The 23,123-nt window shown below is 44.4% G+C and overlaps 1 pseudogene; it reads right to left on the bottom strand.

Annotated features, from left to right (window-relative positions):
- Positions 1-252: 252 nt before the first annotated feature.
- On the bottom strand, positions 253-8,362 carry LOC127913567 (general transcription factor II-I repeat domain-containing protein 2A-like; annotated as a pseudogene).
- Positions 8,363-23,123: the final 14,761 nt, after the last annotated feature.

The raw sequence follows: 23,123 nt of genomic DNA, 5'->3' as shown, positions 1-23,123 counted from the left end.
GTGAAGTCTCTGATGGGCATTGACTAGAGCAGTGAAGTAAGGTATAGTTTCTGATGTCGCTATGTGCAGGATTGCTGAGAGGTTAAGTCAGTAAGAGATGATCTGTGCCTTGATTTGAAATATTTAATCACTGAAAATTAATGTTCACATGACTGTTTCGCATGTCTCCTAATCTTTAGAAAGTTTTGTTCATCAAGAGTTGCATAGAACCTTGTCAGTGACATTGTTTTGAATAGTTCTCCAATCACTGCATCAGACTGAAGATTGAAGATCGAAAAGCTCAAGTTGCAGGTCACTGGGAGTGTTATCCATATTGAAGGTGAAAGGAGAGGTAACCAACATCATGTCATTTTCCAACACTTTGAAATCCTCAAAACGATAAGAAAACTCACAGTTCAATGCACACAGCAGCCATGTATACTTCTCCCACTGGTCATCTGATAGGGAACAGACTAGTAGTGTCAGAAGGTGGGTGGGATTGATGGCTTCTACTTGGCAGGTCAGGGGGAGTCATTTTCCCTTGAAGGCTTTGACAAGGCTGAGCTTCTGTTGTGCAATTTGGAATTCAGTTCATTCATGAAGGCCATGATGTCCATGGTGAAGGCCAAAACTAAGGCAAAAACTCAGCAATATCCGACTTCAGGTCACCCTTTTAAGCACATTCCCCAAACAGCCATCTCATGTTTGTGTGGTAGGTGAGATCTGCTTGACCCGACTCTGTCTCTTCCAACAGTGAGACAAACTGCCTGTGGTTTAAAGATTTTGCTCTTATGACTGTCTCCACAACATGACTCATTTCCAGAACACATTTCCAGAACACCTCCTGATGAATAATGCAATGCAGGAAAATAATTTTCCGAGCTGAGTTCAGCAACTTGATCTTATGTCCTTTTCAAAAGGCCAATGTTTTTCCCTGTCAAGTTTGGGCACCCATCAGTGGTCCCAATGGATAACTTTTCAAAACTCAGTCCCAGCTTTGCCACACACTTATTAACCTCCTACAATAAGTCTTTCCCTGTGGTTGTGCTCTTCATTGACTGCACTGAAGCAAGGTCCTCTGTAATTTCAAAGAAAGTCTGGGGTTATGCCTCGTAAGAATATCAACAACTGCGCCGTGTCACGTGCATCACTGTTCTCATCCAGGCTCTCATCACTGCTCTCATCCAGGCTCTCATCACTGCTCTCATCCAGGCTCTCATCACTGCTCTCATCCAGGCTCTCATCACTGCTCTCATCCAGGCTCTCATCACTGCTCTCATCCAGGCTCTCATCACTGCTCTCATCCAGGCTCTCATCACTGCTCTCATCCCGGTCCAAGGAGAAATATACTAAATTCTGTACCTTTTATTTCAACTGCTGTCCCATATTATCTGCGATGTCCTCAAAATGCCGTGTCACTGTTCGTCTTGACGGGGAAACATTTTGAAACAGCTCTTTCTTGTCGGGGCAAAGTATTGCTGCAGAGTCAAAATAAACATTTTTTTAATGAATTCGCCCTCAGCGAATGGCTTGCAATGTTTAGCAATTTTGTGGGACAGTACATAGCTAGCTCTCGCAATTCTGTCTCTTGTTGAATGCAGTTTTGTGAAATGTCCTTGCTGCTTTTGCAACTGAGAAAGCAACTCTTTCAATGCACTTGCCCTCTGCTCAGAATACATATTCCTATATTTCTCTGCATGCTTCGTCTGGAAGTATTCATAGTCTTTCAAGACAGCGATTCTCTATTGGCACACTAAGCACACAGCTTCCCCTGATACCACAATAAAGAAATATTTGGATGTCCACTCTTGCTGGAACACCCTACATTCATTGTCTGCTTTCCTTTTCTTTGACATCTTTGAAAAACTAATTTTTGCGCAATTTTTAACTAGCTGCTATTTGAAACTATGACGTTTGTCAGCCTGTCAGTCTTTGTCTGTCACCAGCTTGACCAGCAAATTGACCATCATCACCAGACCAGGGTTTCCCAAACTCGGTCCTCAGCTTCCCACACGGTGCACATTTTGTTTTTTTATTAAATGGATACTTCGAGATTTGGGCAATGAGGCCCTTTCTCTACTTCCCCATGTCTCTCATTCCTGTTAATCTTGTTAAGTTTGTACACTTCAAATGTAATTTGTTCTTCAATATAGTTGCACATGACACATTTTAATGTTAATTTAATAACATTGTTAGTTATATACTATAGGAAAGTGGTAACTCTCCCAACATTGGGATATGCAAGGGCGCTGGAGGAACTCCTAATCTTCACTCATAAAAGTTACAAAAGTGTCTTTGCTCAACCTTAAAGGTCATGAACAGTCAAAATCACGTTTTCATGAAATGTGATGATATTTGATAAACCATATCAAAGTATGATGAACAAAGTATGAAAAATAACTTTTGAATCTACATTGATAAAGTTTGATCATAAAGTTACTGCCCCCATGTCAAACACTTGGATTCAGGAGGAGGGATTATTAAACCTTGTGTGGTGTTCATGTTTTTGGCCTGATGGACCCACAGCATTATGTGGTTTTTAACGGCATAGTGTGACATCACCCGAACTCTCCTTTTAATACACCAATGGTAACATGATATTCTCTTACCTAATTTAAATACAGTGCATATGGAAAGTATTCAGACCCCTTGACCTTTTTCACATTTTGTTAAGTTGCAACCTTGTTCTAAAAATGATTAAATTAAATAATGTCCTCATCAATCTACACACAATACCCCATAATGACAAAGTGAAAACAGCTTTTAGATTTTTTTTGCAAGCGTATTAAAAATAAAATACAGAAATACGTTATTTAGACCATTTACTATGAGACTCGAAATTGAGCTCAGGTGCATCCTGTTTCCATTGATCATCCTTGAGATGTTTCTACAACTTGATTGGAATCCACCTGTGGTAAATTCAATTGAGTGGACATGATTTGGAAAGGCACACGCCTGTCTATATAAAATTCCTCACTTGACAAAGCATGTCAGAGCAAAAACCAAGCCATGAGGTCAAAGGAATTGTCCATAGAGCGCCGAGACAGCATTGTGTCGAGGCACAGATCTGGGGAAGGGTACCAAAAAATGCAGCAGATCTGGGGAAGGGTACCAAAAAATGCAGCATTGAAGGTCCTCAAGAACACAGTGGCCTCACTCATTCTTAAATGGAAGAAGTTTGGAACCACCAAGACTCTTCCTAGAGCTGGCTGCTCGGCCAAACTGAGCAATCGGGGGAGAAGGGCCTCTGTCAGGGATGTGACCAAGAACCCGATGGTCACTCTGACAGAGCTCCAAAGTTCCTCTACGGATATGGGAGAACCTTCCAGAAGGACAAACATCTCTGCAGCACTCCACCAATCAGTCCTTTATGGTAGAGTGGCCAGACGGAAGCCACTCCTCAGTAAGAGGCACATGACAGCCCGCTTGGAGTTTGCCAAAAGGCACCTAAATGACTCTCAGACTATGAGAGATTCGCTGGTCTGATGAAACCAAGATCGGACCCTTTGGCCAGAATGCCAAACTTCACATCTGGAGGAAACCTGGCACCATACCTACAGTGATGCATGGGGGTGGCAGAATCTATGAGAATGTTTTTCAGCGGCAGGGACTGAGAGATTCGTCAGGATTGAGGGAAAGACGAAAGGAGCAAAGTACAGAAAGATCCTTGATGAAAACTTTCTCCAGAGCACTCAGAACCTCAGAATGGGGTGAAGGTTCACCTTCCAACAGGACAATGACTCTAAGCACACAGCCAAGACAAAGGATGAGTGGCTTTGGGACAAGTCTCTGAATGTCCTTTAGTGGCCCACCCAGAGCCCAGACTGGGGAGACCAGAAAATATCTGTGCAGCTATGCTCTCCATCCAACCTGACAGAGCTCGAGAGGATCTGCAGAGAAGAATGGGAGAAACTCTGCAAATACAGGTGTGCCAAGCTTGTAGCATCACACCCAAGAAGACTCAAGGCTGTAATCGTGGCGAGAGGTGCTTCAACAAAATACTGAGTAAATAGACTAAATACTAATGTAAAGTGATATTTCATGGCTTTTTTCAATATATATATATGTGCAAATGTGCAAACCTGTTTTTGCTTTGTCATTATGGGGTAATGTGTGTAGATTGATGACAGAGAATTTTTTTTTAACAAGGCTTTATTAACGTAGCGAAATGTGGAAAATGTCAATGAGTCAAGGAATGAATACTTTCCGAAGGCACTATAAGTGACCCAACTGGCTGTGTCAAAATAACCCAACATGTGTTCTGTCCAATACTTAAAAAAATGTCTTGGTGTGTCATCCACACACATCTCCCATATTTAGTATATTGATCTGGAAAATGTGATTAATATTGTAATTCCTGGTAAATACTCATCTAAATAAGTACGGGTGTATCTGGACTGGCGGGACAGCACTCTGTCCTACAGCAAAGCCTCATCTGACACACCAAGGCTTCTCTATATGTTTGTTCTTCACCACCTTCACACAGGGTTTTGTGACCTCAAATAAAACTTCTTAGGGATAGCCCCCTTTTTCAATTTTCGCGCTAAAAAAACACAGTAAATCATAATACAAAAGAAAACAACCGTTCTTTTGTATTTTTTTGTACCATTATCTTTGAAATTCAAGAGAAAGGCCATAAAGTATTTTTCCAGACCGGGTGCAATTTAGATTTTGGCCACTAGATGGCATCAGTGTATGTGCAACGTTTGGACTGATCCTATGAACTATTGCATTTCTGTTAAAAATGTTGTGGGGGGCGCAGTGGTTAAGGGCGCTGTACTGCAGCGCCAACTGTGCCACCAGAGACTCTGGGTTCGCGCCCAGGCTTTATCGTAACCGGCTGCGACCGGGAGGTCCGTGGGGCGACGCACAATTGGCCTAGCGTCGTCCGGGTTAGGGAGGGGTTGGCCGGATATCCTTGTCTCATTACGCACCAGCAACTCCTGTGGCGGGCCGGGCACAGTGCGCGCTAACCAAGGTTGCCAGGTGCATGGTGTTTCCTCTGACACATTGGTGCGGCTGGCTTCCGGGTTGGATGCGCGCTGTGTTAAGAAGCAGTGCGGCTTGGTTGGGTTGTGTATCAGAGGACGCATGACTTTCAACCTTCGTCTCTCCCGAGCCCGTACGGGAGTTGTAGCGATGAGACAAGATAGTAGCTAATAAACAATTGGATACCATGAAATTGGGGAGAAAAACGAGATAACATTTTTTTTTACAATTAAAAATAAATAAATGTTGTATCAAGACTGCCCAAATGTGCCTTATTTGTTTATTAATAACTTTTCATGTTCAAAATTGTGCCCTCTCCTCAAACTATAGCATGGTATTCTTAACTCTGTAATAGCTACTGTAAATTGGACAGTGCAGTTAGATTAACAAGAATTTAAGCTTTCTGCCAATATCAGACATGTCCTGGGAAATGTTCTTGTTACTTACAACCTCATGCTAATTACATTAGCCTACGTTAGCTCAACCGTCCCATGGAATGGACACCAATCTCAAAGACGTTTTAAAATGACAAGATGAAGACCTCAGGGTCAAAACGTTGTCCTAATAAAATCACCTGGGAACATGAGCAGCAGTGCTTTTTATTTTTCCTATAGTGGTACATCTTCATTCAAAGGCTTATATGCCACTTGAATCATTCTAATGATGGCACAAAATGAATCAAGTTTATATATCCAATAAAAGCAGTAAATATTAAAACATAGATTATATACAAAAGCAAGAGTTAGCTGTAACCAAATTACGATGACTAAATTGTTTGGGTGGTATCACTAATCACATGTATTGCAATATTGCGTGATGACTATTCTGAGTGCATTCTCCCAGAGGACAAGCACAATGTGCCTTTAAAATTAATAAAGTCTTGATCAAGGAAAACTCTCTCACTGTCTACCGCTAGATGGAGCTCACAGCACGCGTGTGTGTGTGTGTGTGTGTGTGTGTGTGTGTGTGTGTGTGTGTGTGTGTGTGTGTGTGTGTGTGTGTGTGTGTGTGTGTGTGTGTGTGTGTGTGTGTGTGTGTGTGTGTGTGTGTGTGTGTGTGTGTGTGTTGTCTCTGTGTTTAATAATCAGGGTGAGAACCTCAACAAAGCAATACAATTGCTTGTTATCTTGTCTGTCTTTTGGTAAATTGAATGATTGAACTTCCAGAGCTGTCTCTCTGCACATCTCTGGGGTTATTCTCTCTTGTTTATTCACGTTTTAATGTGAAAACTTTACTCATTGTTTGATATTAGCTGTTTGCTTGTGATTGGGTTGGTGTCAAGTCGTGGCTGTGACACAAGCACAGGCCAAATGAGAATGACAACCCTGGCTCTTCACCCCCTCTCTCTCTCTCTCTCTCTCTTTTACATTTTAGCCATTTAGCAGACCCTCTTATCCAGAGTGACTTACAATTACATCTCTTCTCTCTCCCCTCTTTCACTCTCCATCCTCTCCTCTCTCTCTCCATCCTCTCTCTCTCTCTCTCTCTCTCTCTCTCTCTCTCTCTCTCTCTCTCTCTCTCCTCCTCCTTCCACCAGCTTTCCCTCTTTTTCTCTCCTTCCTTCCCTCCCTCCATCTCTCTTTAATGACTACGCGTATTGTTTCTGTTCTGCTCCAGGCATCCTGATGCTAGCTGGGATATGTCTGTTAATCTCCTACAGCCTTATTACACCCAGATCTACTTTAATATTTCATGGGGTGAAATGAGACCCATGGAATTAGATACTGGTAGTTTGGGCTGGGTGGTGATCAGGGTCCAGCTGTAGCACCCTCACTTACAAACACACACACATTAGTGAAAGCACACACACACACTTACAGGTCCAAGGTTATATGGTCTATGTGTGTGTGCTGTGGTGTTGACCACGTTGGGCAGAAGCTTGTGCCCAGTGATTTAAACTCCAACCCCAGCCAGTTTATCAAAGTTAAAGTTCAGTAACATCCACAATTCTTAACCTGTTACCAGAAACCAGTAGTGATAGTGAAAGGCACAGAATGAGGCATAGGAGGGAGACAGCTGCTCTGCCACCCGCCTGTCGTGTTCGTAAACAGTGCACGCACACAAACAAACACACACACATACACATAGCTTTGGCTGAGGTGTGAATATTCACCTAGACATAGAAAGTGTGCAATAAACTCAAATGCAGTCTTCCTCTTGGCACAGGAAGACTGAAGTTCAGAGCTCGGAGATGCTACATTTAATAATGAGTAGTACATTTCGCATCACTGACTCCAATCTGAGAAATCCAATTTGAGAATTGTTTAATTATTCCGTTTGGAAAATGAATCCATTAAAAGTTCACACAACAGAAACAACAAAATGTATTTACATTGGTATTTTATTGAGCAGATTTCAAATTACTGTTCTAATTATTGTCTGAAACCATCTCTATACAGACGATACCATCTCTAGTGGTACACAGAGACAATGCCATCTATATACAGACAATACCATCCCTGGTGGTACACAGAGACAATGCCATCTCTATACAGACAATACCATCTCTAGTGATACACAGAGACAATAACATCCCTATACAGACAATACCATCTCTAGTGGTACACAGAGACAATAACATCCCTATACAGACAATACCATCTCTAGTGGTACACAGAGACAATAACATCTCTATACAGAGAAAATAAAATCTCTACACAGATATTATACCATCTCTCAAAGAGAAAATATCATCTCTACACAGAGACAGTACCATCTCTACACAGAGACAATACCATCTCTACACAGAGACAATACCATCTCTACACAGAGACAGTACCATCTCTACACAGATACCATACCATCTCTTTACTGAGACAGTACCATCTCTACACAGAGACAGTACCATCTCTACACAGAAACAATACAATCTCTACACAGAGACAGTACCATCTCTACACAGAGACAGTACCATCTCTACACAGAGACAATACCATCTCCACACAGAAACAATAGCATCTATACACTGAGACAATACCATCTCTACACAGAGACAGTACCATCTCTACACAGAAACAATACCATCTATACACTGAGACAATACCATTGCTTAACAGAGACTGTACAATCTCTAATACCAGAGACAATACCATCTCTTCACAGAGACGGTGAGTGGCCACATTACCCGGGGGAGAAGTCCAAACTGTAGGCACCAAAGCTTGAGCCTCCCAGGCAGTAGGGTCTTGTTGATGTTCTCAAGACCGTCGGCGATGTCCTGCCTTACTTGCTGCACTTGATCTTTATCCCGGAGGCTTTCGTTGTACCATCTACCCAGGCTCTTGATGGGTTGCTCAGATACCGTTGGTATCGGATCATCTCCAATGCAGAACCTCACATCTTTAAGCTGTCCCTTGACTATGGAGATGCTTCGAGATTTGCTTGGCTTGATTTTCATCCGGGCCCACTTGATGTTAATATAAATAATAATAATAATAATAATATATGCCATTTAGCAGACGCTTTTATCCAAAGCGACTTACAGTCATGTGTGCATACATTCTACGTATGGGTGGTCCCGGGGATCGAACCCACTACCCTGGCGTTACAAGCGCCATGCTCTACCAACTGAGCTACAGGACCATGTTATCCTGCAGTTTTGCAAGTAGCCGCCTGGTGCATGCTGCAGTGGTGGTCAGTATAGTCATGTCATCCATGTATGCTCGGATAGGTGGGAGACGGAGCCCTTCCTTAGTTCTCTCACCGCCGACCACCCATCTCGATGCCCTGATGATGACTTCCATGGCCATAGTGAAGGCCAGAGGAGAAATTGTACAGCCTGCCATTATGCCTACTTCCAAGCGCTGCCATGTTGTTGTGAAGTCAGGTGTTGTGAAACACAATTGCAGGTCTTGGAAATAGGCCTTTACCAGTGTAGTGATGGGTTCTGGTACGTGGAAAATGTTGAAGGATTCCCAGAGGAGTTCATGGGGAACTGAGCCAAAGGCATTGGCCAGGTCGAGGAAGATGCCAGAGGTCTCTCTTGTCCTTCTTAGCTGTTTGGATCTGGTGCCAAATCATACTAGTATGTTCCAGGCAACCAGAGAAACCAGGAATGCCTGCTTTCTGTACAGATGTATCAATGTACTTGTTCCTTTCCAGATAAGTGGACAGCCTCTGTGCTATTATACTGAAAAAGATCTTCCCTTCGACGTTGAGAAGGGAGATTGGTCGGAATTGACTGATGTCTGTCGCATCCTTCTCTTTCGGGATTAGCACACCACCAGCCCTTCGCCATGCCTTTGGTATTATTTCCTTCTGCCACACTATCCTCATGAGCCTCCAAAGAAAGCGTAGAACATCCGGGGCGTTCTTGTAGAGCTTGTATGGTACTCCATTAGGCCCAGGAGCAGAGGCCGCTCTTGCTCTTCGGACAACGTTCTCTACTTCCCTCCATTTTGGAGGGTCAGTGTCCAGATTGAATTCTGGTGGTTGAATAGGTGGGATGTCATGTGGGATGACTATCTGCTCATGCCTTTTCATGTCCTGGTGGACATTTTCCAGATGTTCTTCCAGTTCAGGCTTTGGAGTTTTTAGGATTCCGCACTTTTCCTTTGCGAAGAGATCTTTGACAAACTTAAAGGGGTTTTTATAGAACCGTGTTCTTGAGTGTACCTTCTTCCTACAAAGTTTCCTTAAGTTTTCTGCTCTTCGCAAGGTTGCCAGCCGACATTTAATGTCTGCTTGGAGTAGCATGAGACCTTCTCTCTCTGCATCAGAGGCCTTCTTCCACTGCTTCCTCAGCTGCCTTCTCTCTCTGACAAGTATCTCGATCTCCTGCTGTCTCCTAGATTTGGCTGGCGGGGGTGGTGTTTTGCCACTTCTCCTTTCGTTTACTCCAAAGCGCTCTTCTCCGTAGTGGTAGATAATGTCTCCCATCCTTTCAAGCTTTTTCTCTGCTGTTCCTACCTGTTGTTCCAAGATTTTTGTCAGGTCGTTGTTGATTGTTTCCCACTCTCTCTTTTCAACAGCTTTGGGCCACTTCACACTCGGTCTGTGCCCTTTGATCTTTTCCTCTTTTAGAGGTCTCTGTGGTTGGGTGAGTTCATCCACCGGCATTTCTGTGCTTGTGTTATCCTCCTCCATTACAGGGGTGCTGATGCTCTGCGAACTTTGGTTTGCGTCCCGTCGCTGTGCTTCATTCGACTGATTTGACTGGCTGCTTCGTAAGAAGTACTGGTCAATGCGAGGTCCCTGTCTCTGCTCTCCCAAGCACCTTTTCCTCCCTTGATGGATCCTTAACCCCCTTGCCGATGTTACTCTCTCCCAACCACAGCTGCACACCTGAAGTGTGTGTCCTGCTGCTGTTATGGTTGTCTCATGTGTTGTGTTCCTACTCGTAGTCGTTTCCGTTCCTGGGTCCGTAACCGTGTGATCAGTCGTTGAGCCATCTTGCGCCCCAGCTCTCGCAGGCTCTAGGGGTATGTTCCTTTGTTGACTTTCAGTAGCACTTAGCGGGTGTCTCCAACATACTGAAACAGCGTCGGAGACTGCCAACATGGGTAGCTAGCCCATGACAGCCCCAGTGGGGTCTATTCCCTCCGGTCAGCTGTCTCTCCAAGCTGTCACACAGACTTTCCTATGTTGTCAGCTGTCCTTTCACAGCAGTCACTGGACTGGTCCAGATGATCAGAATCATAAAACACGGGACGAGATGTTAAAAACTGTCCATTGTGCCAATAGATGGAATGCACTCACATGAGATTTGCCGTGATGTTGACAGAGTGGCATGGGAGGTTTATTTCTTAGACTGGGGTAAGAAGTCAATTTTGGGACACATCCTCAGTAGTGTGCCTTCGAATCAGTGGGTGTTTCGGCCTTTAATCACTAAACACCCTCATCAAAGGTGGCCAGCTAAAGGGTAATCAAGCCTTAGCTTGTGTCCCATGCCCAATTAAGATGTCCCACGGGACTATGCAAGGCAGGGGTGTCCTCTTCCCTGAGCCAGCCATACAGCTGACCGCATACCTCATATGCCCTCCTCAAGTTGGAGGGATCTGAATTGGGTTCTCAGGTGGGGGTGGGGGGTCATGAAGTTATAGCTCTACACAGAGACAATACCATCTCTACACAGAGACAGTACCATCTCTACACAGAGACAATACCATCTCTACACAGAGACAATACCATCTCTACACAGAGACAATACCATCTCTACACAGAGACAGTACCATCTCTACACAGAGACAGTACCATCTCTTCACAGAGACAATACCATCTCTACACAGAGACAATAACATCTCTACAAAGATACAATTTAATCTCTTCACAGAGACAATACCATCTCTACACAGAAACAATACCATCTCTACACAGACAGTACCATCTCTACACAGAGACTGTACAATCTCTACACAGAGACAGTACCATTTCTACACAGAGACAATACCATCTCTACACAGAGACAGTACCATCTCTTCACAGAGACAATACCATCTCTTCACAGAGACAAAACCATCTCTACACAGAGAAAATACCATCTCTACACAGAGACAATACAATCTCTACACAGAGACAATACCATCTCTACACAGACAAAATACCATCTCTACACAGAGACAATACCATCTCTTCACATAGACAATACCATCTCTTCACAGAGACAATACCATCTCTTCACAGAGACAATACCATCTCTACACAGAAACAATACCATCTATACACTGAGACAATACCATCTCTACACAGAGACTGTACAATCTCTAATCCCAGAGACAATACCATCTCTCTTCCCAGAGACAATACCATCTCTACACATTGAAAATACCATCTCTCTTCCTATAAACAATACCATCTCTCTTCCCAGAGACAATACCATCTCTTCCCAGGGACAATGCCATCTCTTCACAGAGACAATACCATCTCTACACAGAGACAATACCATCTCTTCCCAGGGACAATGCCATCTCTTCACAGAGACAATACCATCTCTACACAGAGACAATACCATCTCTTCACAGAGACACTACCATCTCTACACAGAGACAATACCATCTCTACACAGAGACAATACCATCTCTTCACAGAGACAATACCATCTCTACACAGAGACAGTACCATCTCTACACAGAGACAATACAATCTCTACACAGAGACAGTACCATCTCTACACAGAGACAGTACCATCCCTTCACAGAGACAATACCATCTCTTCAGAGAGACAATACCATCTCTTCCCAGGGACAATACCATCTCCACACAGAGACAATACCATCTCTACACAGAGACAGTACCATCTCTTCACAGAGACAATACCATCTCTACACAGAGACAATACCATCTCTACACAGAGACAATACCATCTCTACACAGAGACAATACAATCTCTACACGGAGACAATACCATCTCTACACAGACAAAATACCATCTCTACACAGAGACAATACCATCTCTTCACAGAGACAATACCATCTCTTCACAGAGACAATACCATCTCTACACAGAGACAATACCATCTCTACACAGAGACAATACCATCTCTTCCCAGGGACAATACCATCTCCACACAGAGACACTACCATCTCTACACAGAGACAATACCATCTCTTCCCAGCGACAATACCATCTCCACACAGAGACACTACCATCTCTACACAGAGACAGTACCAGCTCTACACAGAGACAATACAATCTCTACACAGAGACAGTACCATCTCTACACAGAGACAGTACCATCTCTTCACAGAGACAATACCATCTCTTCACAGAGACAATACCATCTCTTCCCAGGGACAATAACATCTCCACACAGAGACACTACCATCTCTACACAGAGACAATACCATCTCTTCACAGACACTACCATCTCTACACAGAGACAATACCATCTCTTCACAGATACCATACCATCTCTTCACAGAGACAATACCATCTCTTCACAGAGACAATACCATCTCTACACAGAGACAATACCATCTCTACACAGAGACAATACCATCTCTACACAGAGACAATACCATCTCTTCACAGAGACAATACCATCTCTACACAGAGACAATACCATCTCTACACAGAGACAATACCATCTCTTCCCAGGGACAATACCATCTCCACACAGAGACACTACCATCTCTACACAGAGACAGTACCATCTCTACACAGAGACAGTACCATCTCTTCACAGAGAATACAATCTCTACACAGAGACAATACAATCTCTACACAGAGACAGTACCATCTCTACACAGAGACAGTACCATCTCTTCACAGAGACAATACCATCTCTACACAGAGACAATACCATCTCTTCACAGAGACACTACCATCTCTACACAGAGACAATACCATCTCTTCACAGATACCATACCATCTCTTCACAGAGACAATACCATCTCTACACAGAGACAATACCATCTCTTCACAGAGACAATTCCATCTCCACACAGAGAAAATACCATTTCCACACAGAGACAGTACCATCTCTATTGGTTTTCAGAGACAATACCATCACTTAAAATCAAATGTATTTATATAGCCCTTCTTACATCAGCTGATATCTCAAAGTCCTGTACAAAAACCCAGCCTAAAACCCCAAACAGCAAGCAATGCAGGTGTAGAAGCACAGTGGCTAGGAAAAACTCCCTCGAAAGGCCAAAACCTAGGAAGAAACCTAGAGAGGAACCAGGCTATTAGGGGTGGCCAGTCCTCTTCTGGCTGTGCTGAGATTATAACAGAAAATGGCCAAGATGTTCAATTATTCATAAATGACAAGCATTGTCAAATAATAATAATCACAGTAGTTGTCGAGGGTGCAGCAAGTCAGCACCTCAGGAGTAAATGTCAGTTTGCTTTTCATAGCCAAACATTAAGAGTATCTCTACCGCTCCTGCTATCTCTAGAGAGTTGAAAACAGCAGGTCTGGGACAGGTAGTACGTCCGGTGAACAGGTCCGGATTCCATAACCGCAGGCAGAAACTGGAGCAGCAGCACGGCCAGGTGGACTGGGGACAGCAAGGAGTCATCATGCCAGGTAGTTCTGAGGCATGGTCCTTGGGCTCAGGTTCTCCGAGAGAAAGAAAGAAAGAGAGAAAGAGAGAATTAGAGAGAGCATACTTAAATTCACACAGGACACTGGATAAGACTCCACATATAACAAACTGACCCTAGCCCCCCGACACATAAACTACTGCAGCATAAATACTGGAGGCTGAGACAGGAGGGGTCAGGAGACACTGTGGCCCCATCTGATGATACCCCCGGACAGGGCCAAACAGGAAGGATATAACCACACCCACTTTGCCAAAGCACAGCCCCCACACCACTAGGGGGATATCTTCAACCACCAACTTACCATCCTGGGGGGCGCCAACCCAGACAGGAAGATCACGTCAGTGACTCAACCCACTCAAGTGACGCAACCCTCCTAGGTACGGCATGAAAGAGCACCAGTAAGCCAGTGACTCAGCCCCTGTAATAGTGTTAGAGGCAGAGAATTCCAGTGGAGAGAGGGGAACCGGCCAGGCAGAGACAGCAAGGGCGGTTCGTTGCTCCAGAGCCTTTCCGTTCACCTTCACACTCCTGAGTCAGACTACACTCAATCATATGACCCACTGAAGAGATGAGTCTTCAGTAAAGACTTAAAAGTTGAGACAGAGTCTGCGTCTCTCACATGGGTAGGCAGACCATTCCATAAAAATTGAGCTCTATAGGAGAAAGCCCTGCCTCCAGCTGTTTGCTTAGAAATTCTAGGGACAATTAGGAGGCCTGCTTCTTGTGACCGTAGCGTACATGTAGGTATGTTCGGCAGGACCAAATCAGAATGATAGGTAGGAGCAAGCCCGTGTAATGCTTTGTAGGTTAGCAGTAAAACCTTGAAATCAGCCCTTGCCTTAACAGGAAGCCAGTGTAGGGAGGCTAGCACTGGAGTAATATGATACATTTTTTGTTTCTAGTCAGGATTCTTGCAGCCATATTTAGCACTAACTGAAGTTTATTTAGTGCTTTATCCGGGTAGCCGGAAAGTAAAGCATTGCAGTAGTCTAACCAGTAGTCATTTTTGGACAGAAAGTTTCTGATTTTTGCAATGTTACGTAAATGGAAAAAAGCTGTCCTTGAAACAGTCTTGATATGTTCGTCAAATGAGAGATCAGGGTCCAGCGTAACGGCAGGGTCCTTCACAGTTTTATTTGAGACGACTGTACAACCATCAAGATTAATTGTCACATTCAACAGAAGATCTCTTTGTTTCTTGTCCGAGTTTCAAAAGTAGAAAGTTTACAGCCATCCACTTCCTTATGTCTGAAACATAAGGTAAAATATATAGTGAAAACAATAGTGGTCCTAAAACGGAACCATGAGGAACACCAAAATGTACAGTTGATTTGTTAAAGGACAAACCATTTACAGAGACAAACTGATATCTTTCGGACAGATAAGATCTAAACCAGGCCAGAACTTGCAATCTCTCCAAAAGAATGTGTTGATCGATGATATCAAAAGCAGCACCAAGGTCTAGGAGCACGAGGACAGATGCAGCAGAGCCTTGGTCTGATGCCATTAAAAGGTAATTTACCACCTTCACAAGTGCAGTCTCAGTGCTATGATGGGGTCTAAAACCAGACTGAAGCATTTCGTATACAGTGTTTGTCTTCAGGAAGGCAGTGAGTTGCTGCGCGACAGCTTTTTCAAAACTTTTTGAGAGGAACGGAAGATTCGATATAGGCCGATAGTTTTTTATATTTTCTGGGTCAAGGTGTGGCTTTTTCAAGAGAGGCTATATTACTGCCACTTTTAGTGAGTTTGGTACACATCCGATGGATAGAGAGCCATTTATTATGTTCAACATAGGAGGGCCAAGCACAGGAAGCAGCTCTTTCAGTGGTTTAGTTGGAATAGGATCCAGTATGCAGCTTGAAGGTTTAGAGGCCAAGATTATTTTCATCATTGTGTCAAGGGATATAGTACTAAAACACTTGAGTGTCTCTTTTGATCCTAGGTCCTGGCAGAGTTGTGCGGAATCAGGACAACTGAGCTTTGGAGGAATATGCAGATTTAAATAGGAGTCCGTAATTTTCTTTCTAATGATCATGATCTTTTCCTCAAAGAAGTTCATGAATTTATTTCTGCTGAAGTGAAAGCGATCCTCACTTGGGGAATGCTGCTTTTTAGTTAGTTTTGCGACAGTATCAACAATACATTTGGGATTGTTCTTATTTTCCTCAATTAAGTTGGAAAAATAGGATGATCGAGATGCAGTGAGGGCTCTTCGATACTGCACGGTACTGTCTTTCCAAGCTAGTCGGAAGACTTCCAGTTTGGTGTGGCGCCATTTCCGTCCAATTTTCTGGAAGCTTGCTTCAGAGCTTGGGTATTTTCTGTATACCAGGGAGCTAGTTTCTTATGAGAAATGTTTTTAGTTTTTAGGGGTGCAACTGCATCTAGGGTTTTGCGCAAGGTTAAATTGAGTTCCTCAGTTAGGTGGTTAACTGATTTTTGTCCCCTGACGTCCTTGGGTAGACAGAGGGAGTCTGGAAGGACATCAAGGAATCTATGTTTTCTGTGAATTTATAGCACGACTTTTGATGCTCCTTGGTTGGGGTCTGAGCGGATTATTTGTTGCAATTGCAAACGTAATAAAATGGTGGTCCGATAGTCCAGGATTATGAGGAAAAACATTAAGATCCACAACATTTATTTCATGGGACAAAACTAGGTCCAGAGTATGACTGTGACAGTGAGAAGGTCCAGAGACATGTTGGACAAAACCCACTGTGTCAATGATGGCTCCGAAAGCCTTTTGGAGTGGGTCTGTGGACTTTTCCATGTGAATATTAAAGTCACCACAAATTAGAATATTATCTGCTGTAGTGGAACACAAAACGGATCTCCCCTCTGACCCGCCTTTCATCCCGACTCAACAAATACCCATGAAAGAACTGACAGTACTGGATGAGCTACCCGCCTGGACTATGTCACCCCCTGAAGAACCAAGCTTCCAAACAGCAGAACCTGACTGGTATCAACTGGCTCCGCCCACGGTAGAAGGAGAATCTGCTGGCTGGGAAAATCTATTAGAATCATTATTGCTTGAATAGGCTGGACTCTATAAGAGGAAGGTAGCGATTTAAGCTATGTAGGAAGTACATCCTTATATGGGTATGAACAGATGTATGTACTAGCCAACCACACAGGAAATAATATTGGGAGGAAGTAGTAGGTAATAACATGATGAATTATTCTGTGGAGGACACCTAGGGGATTTTGGACGGTGAAAAAAGGTATATATAGAGAAACTGCCGATACTTTGGCGCTGACTTCTTGAAATCTGAATTCATAGAGACAACCATTTGAACCAGGTATTAGTGCCTGGCTCATCTCTAGATTCTAACTCTATTGAATTTGGACTAGATTCTTGTGCTGAGACTCCTCGTGTTCCTATCTATTCCAAACCATTACTACTGGCAGTGTGTGGTTCTTGAGGCTTTGTCCACTATATGACAGTCCCTGCTTTGTGATCACCTGACCAAGGTCTAATCACCGGCATTACTGGAAATAGTTTGGCATCCCGAGACAGGACTTAAACACTGAACCCAGGGGGTTTTCGTTGGAGGATAGTGAAACATCAGTAGACGATCAGTTGACCAAGAACGACTCTAGTTTCCTCATTCAATATAACTTGAATCCAATTTAGTTCAAATAACGACTCCAATTCAACCTCTCGGCAGTTAGAGGGGAGTCGCTACACTAAACTAAATTTCTCAAATTCTGACCGATTGAAACTCTGCTCCTGATCTTGTGGGTCTCCTCGTCATCTCTCAAAGGTAATTAAATAACTATTACAATTATTTAATATAGAGATAAGTGTTATCATTGTACCAGGCATTTTATAAGAGTCATTAAGTCATTTGCATGTTTTTTATTAACGCTGTCTGACCGAGTAACAAATTGTGTATTTTGAAGTGTGTTTGATTGTAAAAGACAAAAAACAGAGTGTTTTCAAAAATAAACGGTAGTCTTATTTTGTCTCGAGTAAAAGGTTCTCTCAAAGACAGTTAACGGCACGGGAGATAACAACTCTGACACTCCCCGCTACCGGGACACTGGAAACGGGGATCAATGCTCTATGACAGAATGAATTACCATTAAAAGACAAGGAGGAAGGTGTGTCCAGTAGTGATTCATTTAATTGTCTTATCGATCTATCTAAGTTTTATTTTCCAAGCGATATATAGCCGACGGGCAGAGTAGTGAGACTTAGTTGACTAAAGGTCTTCACACTTTAAACTAGATACATCAAATACTCAACCACGGGGAAATCATATAGAGACTGGTAGGACTAGTGCTTAATAACAACGCAAGGACCAATTAGTGGTGAAGCAAAGAGTCTAGAGGATAAAGGTGGGGTTCACACATCCCAGCTAGAGCTAGACCGTTGAGAGTGACAAGGCAAAAGACCTTTCTACGCGGACAACGCTTCGACATAGAAAGAGAGGCAGGGCTACGCGAGCGGTCCTGGTTATACCGATATAACCTGAAGTATCTATAGTGCCCTGTCCAATCCGGGGAACGGGATGCTAACCACCTCTACCAGCCCCACTGCCGGCCAAGGGGCGGGGCTGAAGGTTTCGTATCGCGACACTGCTATGACTACAAGGTCCGATAGGAATTCAGGGAACTCAATGAGGAATGCTGGATATGGCCCAGGAGGCCTGTAAACAGTAGCTATAAAAAGTGATTGAGTAGGCTGCATAGATTTCATGACTAGAGCTCAAAAGACGACAACGTTGTTTTTCTTTTTGTAAATTGAAATGTGCTATCGTAAATGTTAGCAACACCTCCACCTTTGCGGGATGCACGGGGGATATGGTCACTAGTGTTGCCAGGAGGTGAGGCCTCATTTAACACAGTAAATTCATCAGGCTTAAGCCATGTTTCAGTCAGGCCAATCACATCAAGATTATGATCAGTGATTAGTTCATTGACTATAATTTCCTTTGAAGTAAGGGATCTAACATTAAGTAGCCCTATTTTGAGATGTGAGGTATCACGATCTCTTTCAATAATGACAGGAATGGAGGAGGTCTTTATCCTAGTGAGATTGCTGAGGCGAACACCGCTATGTTTAGTTTTGCCCAACCTAGGTCGAGGCACAGACACGGTCTCAATGGGGATAGCTGAGCTGACTACACTGACTGTGCTAGTGGAAGACTCCACTATGCTGGCAAGCTGGCTAATAGCCTGCTGCCTGGCCTGCACCCTATTTCATTGTGGAGCTAGAGGAGTTAGAGCCGTGTCTATGTTGGTAGGTAAGATGAGAGCACCCCTACAGCTAGGATGGAGTCTGTCACTCCTCAGCAGGCCAGGCTTGGTCCTGTTTGTGGGTGAATCCCAGAAAGAGGGCCAATTATCTACAAATGCTATCTTTTGGGAGGGGCAGAAAACAGTTTTCAACCAGCGATTGAGTTTTGAGACTGCTGTAGAGATCATTAGCTCTCCCTAACTGGGAGGGGGCCAGAGACAATTACTCGATGCCGACACATCTTTCTAGCTGATTTACATGCTGACGCTATGTTGCGCTTGGTGACCTCTGACTGTTTCATCCTAACATTGTTGGTGCCGACGTGGATAACAATATCTCTATACTCTCTACACTCGCCAGTTTTAGCTTTTGCCAGCACCATCTTCAAATTAGCCTTAACGTCGGTAGCCCTGCCCCCTGGTAAACAGTGTATGATCGCTGGATGATTTGTTTTAAGTCTAATACTGCGGGTAATTGAGTCACCAATGACTAGAGTTTTCAATTTGTCAGAGCTAATGGTGGGAAGCTTCGGCGTCTCAGACCCGTAACGGGAGGAGTAGAGACAAGAGAAGGCTCAGCCTCTGACTCCTACTCGTTGCTTAATGGGGAAAACCAGTTGAAAGTTTCTGTCCGCTGAGTGAGCGACACCGGTTGATTCCTACAGCATTTCCCTCCAGCAACCATGAGAAAGTTATCCGGCTGCAGGGACCCTGCGAGGGGATTTATACTAACGTTTCTATCTGTACTTCCTGGTGGCACAGACGCTGTTTCATACTTTCCTACACTTAAATTACCCTTGCCTAACGATTGCGTCTGAAGCTGGGCTTGTAGCACAGCTATCCTCGCCGTAAGGCGATTGTTCTCCTGTATATTATGAGTACAGCGACTTCAATTAGAAGGCATCATGTTAATGTTACTACTTAGCTTCGGCTGTTGGAGGTCCTGACGAACCATGTCCATAAAAAAAGTTGATTGAGGGAAAAACTCAAAATATAAACGGTAATTAAAAAGTAAAAACGGTTAAGTTGTCAGGTAGCAAAGTAAGGTTGGCAACAAAACGCACAGCAACACGTAAACAAGTCTGCAAGTTGTAACCGGAAATGGCGTCACAATACTGAGATCATAGACAATGAAACTCTCAACAGAGACAATAGCATCTCTACACAGAAAGTTAGTCAACTACTGGTTCCATACATGCACACAAGCATGCACACACACACACACACACACACACACACACACACACACACACACACACACACACACACACACACACACACACACACACACACACACACACACACACACACACACACGTATGCACACAAACAGAGAAACACACACAAACAGGGAAACACACACACGCAGGGCTGAGGTGTCATTATTTGACAATAATTGCACTGATGGGTTGCTCCTTAAGGAAAATGTTCCTTGTCTCCATGTTTATGCCAAATATACCATCTCTGACACACACACGCACACACAAACACACAGTGGAGTCCTGACTGACTTCAGCTGTAATGTTGCTGTCGCTGGCAAACTATACGCTGCACCCCTGATGACACTTTATGGCACTTTATGACAGTTTATACCAATGGCAACAGAGGCTTAGAAATGCCAATCAATGTTTCTGTCAAGGGGTTGTGATTTAACAAGGATCCTACACTGCAGTACTGTAGAGTGCCAGTAATAATACCTACCCACTCCCAGAGGTCTTGTCTGTGTTAGGTCTGTTGTCACTTGTTTCAAAACTGTAGTTTATTAACTTTCTATGTAAGGTACCCAGACGTAGAACCGGTATGCCGGTGGGGCTACAGACGTAGGATTGTGGCATTAAGACACCTCTGGCTTCTCGTCCAACAACGTCCCGTCAGGACTAGACCAGACAAACATCGACCAGACAGGAGAAGAGTTTATTTATATCCACAGATGAGCTGAATGCTGCTTTTAAATCTGACTTGTACCTCTCTATTTCTGTCCTGACGTCACCAACCAACGACCACTGTCTTCTTCTGCTCTCAGCGACAGATTACACACACACACATACGCACACACGCACACACGCACACACACACACACACACACACACACACACACACACACACACACACACACACACACACACACACACACACACACACACACACACACACACACACACACACACACAGAGCTCTGAGGGACAGATTAAAGGCTGTTATTGGGAGAGGCAACAGCAGCTGTGTCTTAACACCCACAATGCAATTTTGTGTGTGTGTGTGTGTGTGTGCGCGCGCGTGTGTGCATTTGCGTGCATGTGTGTGTGTGTATGTGTGTGTATGTGTGGCAGGTTTACAGAGGGCCACCTTAGCTGTGACCATCTGTCCCGACCTATTTCACCTGTCACAGAAGAGCTATGACACGGCTCCTCTCTCTGGGTCACATTGACCCCTGCTGGACTGGAGGATTGATGGAATCACACGCACACACACACACACACACAGACAGTACAGACACACACATAAGCACGCTCACACACAATCACACACACACCGTATGTTCAAGGGGACTGTGTTTTGTTAAATGTGCATTTTGTCTGTGAATATGACAGTGTTTTGTTAAATTAGTGTTTTGGGGGATATTAAGCATTGACAAGTTGGCAAGGAGAGTAGTGGAGCTGAGAAGGAGTCTGGTGAAGGGATGGAACAGGGTGGGTTGTGGGAGTCTGGTAAAGGGATGGAACAGGGTGGGTTGTGGGAGTCTGGTAAAGGGATGGAACAGGGTGGGTTGTGGGAGTCTGGTAAAGGGATGGAACAGGGTGGGTTGTGGGAGTCTGGTAAAGGGGTGGAAGAGGGTGGGATGTGGGAGTCTGATAAAGGGGTGGAACAGGGTGGGATGTGGGAGTCTGGTGAAGGGGTGGAACAGGGTGGGATGTGGGAGTCTGGTAAAGGGATGGAACAGGGTGGGTTGTGAGAGTCTGGTAAAGGGGTGGAACAGGGTGGGTTGTGGGAGTCTGGTAAAGGGGTGGAAGAGGTTGGGATGTGGGAGTCTGGTAAAGGGGTGGAAGAGGGTGGGTTGTGGGAGTCTGGTGAAGGGGTGGAACAGGGTGGGATGTGGGAGTCTGGTAAAGGGGTGGAAGAGGGTGGGTTGTGGGAGTCTGGTGAAGGGGTGGAACAGGGTGGGTTGTGGGAGTCTGGTGAAGGGGTGGAACAGGGTGGGATGTGGGAGTCTGGTGAAGGGGTGGAACAGGGTGGGATGTGGGAGTCTGGTGAAGGGGTGGAACAGGGTGGGTTGTGGGAGTCTGGTGAAGGGATGGAACAGGGTGGGGTGGGATGAGGACACGGCGCAGATGGATGCTTGGAGATTTTCTCAGTTTGAGGAAACACCAGGCGGACAATTAGAGGAGGGGACAGAGATGTGTAGGGACAGAGACAACCAATCAGAGAGCTCCAAACTCACTCCCAGATGGCCACCCCCTGTCCTCTCTCTTTTCTCCATCTGCCTCTCCCCCACTCCAGCCCCACACTCTGTCTCGCTTTCTCTCTTCCTTTCTCCTACCTCCCACAATCTCAATCTCGCAGTGTTCACAGTGATGTTGGTCTCTGGGGAAAACAATCATCAGCATATTTAAAACACTTCATTAGATCTGGCTCCTCAGAGTCGGCCTCCGGAACACCCAGCGCGTGCGAACACACACACACACACACACACATATGAAAAAAGGCACGGCCCATACTCGTTAGAGCTGAGATCGCAAGGACCTGCCGTTAGCTGTCTTGGATACCCATGATTCAACAGGAGTTTAGAGCTCAGTCCAGGGAACTAAGAATCCCAGAACACCAGCTCCATCTAATTTCCACCGCAGGGTGTGTTATAGCAGTGGTTTTGATAGAATACTGAAGCAGAGAGCTGATAGCTGATAGCTGATCTGAATGTCATTAA

This window comes from Oncorhynchus keta, chromosome 3, assembly GCF_023373465.1.
Source record: "Oncorhynchus keta strain PuntledgeMale-10-30-2019 chromosome 3, Oket_V2, whole genome shotgun sequence".
In the NCBI taxonomy this organism is placed as follows: domain Eukaryota; kingdom Metazoa; phylum Chordata; class Actinopteri; order Salmoniformes; family Salmonidae; genus Oncorhynchus; species Oncorhynchus keta.
Note: the sequence above shows the minus strand (reverse complement) of the source record. Positions and strands in the feature narration are given on the sequence as shown.